Source organism: Euprymna scolopes, chromosome 28 (assembly GCF_053919585.1).
Source record: "Euprymna scolopes isolate OS-2025 chromosome 28, ASM5391958v1, whole genome shotgun sequence".
In the NCBI taxonomy this organism is placed as follows: Eukaryota; Metazoa; Mollusca; class Cephalopoda; order Sepiida; family Sepiolidae; genus Euprymna; species Euprymna scolopes.
In genome coordinates this window covers 85,013,764-85,015,308 of record NC_136509.1, presented here as the reverse complement: position 1 = coordinate 85,015,308, position 1,545 = coordinate 85,013,764, and positions in this window count along the sequence as shown.

Below are 1,545 nucleotides of genomic sequence, written 5' to 3'. Positions count from 1 at the left end.
GATGTAAATCCAATGAAACTCGTTTGATAATTAAAGAGTGCTCAATGCAGGACAAAGCTGGTATATAGTCTGTTTATTATACAAATAATATTGGTTACATATGTGCATGCATGTTCCAGTGGAGTCCCAATCCAGGGACAACACTTTATCAGACCAAAAAAGAATTGATATTGAAACGGGTGTGAGGATCACATTGGTTTTCATAAGCTATGTCGGTGCAATCTGCATTCGGGGGGCGGGGGGATTCAATATCAATTCTTTTTTGGTCCGATGAAGTGTTGTCCCTGAACTGGGACTCCACTGAAACATGTATGCACATATGTAACTAATATTATTTGTATGATAAACAGACTATATACCAGCTTCGTCCTGCATTGAGCATTCTTTAATTATCAAACGAGTTTCATTGGATTTACATCTTAGAAACTAATCGATACAAGCGGTATATATTTATATATAATAATGTTTGTATAATAAAAACAAAACTATATATTATATCTATATACCTCATTACCCCTCTCACTCTCTCTCTCTCTTTCTCTCTTACACACACACACACACACATACACACACAAATACACACACACTGGTTCTCTACTTCCATTCCCCCCCTCTCTCTCTCTCTCTTTCTCTCTTATACACACACACACACACACACATACACACACAAATACACACACACATTTGTTCTCTACTTCCCTTCCCCCCCTCTCTCTCTCTCTCTCTCTTTCTCTCTTACACACACACACACATACACACACAAATACACACACACACTGGTTCTCTACTTCCCTTTCCCCCCCCTCTCTCTCTCTCTCTCTCTCTCTCTCTTTCTGCCTTACACACACACACACATACACACACAAATACACACACATACTGGTTCTCTACTTCCCTTCCCCCCCTCTCTCTCTCTCTTTCTCTCTCTCTCTTTCTCTCTTACACACACACACACACACATACACACACAAATACACACACTGGTTCTCTACTTCCCTTCCCCCTCTCTCTCTCTCTCTCTCTCTCTCTTCTCTTTTTCTTTCATCCTTTCTATCTATCAAGATATCCCTCTTTTTCTCGCACTTTACTCTCCCCCGCCTTCCTTTCATACACTACCGCTTTCTCCGTCTCTCTCTATTTTGATCTCTCTTCCACCCTCTTTTTCACAATTAGAGATATTTCCAATTCTTTATGTGCCCGCTTTACTTCTTAAATATTATTCACTTGCAGCAAGTATGTTCTTCGTATGCAACAAATAATAAACATACAACCGCCTAGTGCGTGTTTACAATAGTATTGTTTACTGTAACTTAATTAACCGTATTTTTTCTCTGCTTCTTTTCTTTTCTGTACAACCTGCAGATTATTCTGATTGTTCCCTCATTAATGCATACATTACGCTCTGTGAACAAATCCAAATACAATTTCTCAAGACTAAACTGCTTCAAAAAATCAAATTCGGTAAATTTGATTTTAAAATGGCGAATCTGGCAACCTTGGACAAGAATATAAGAATGACATCCCTTTGATGTAGCTTAGTTTCCG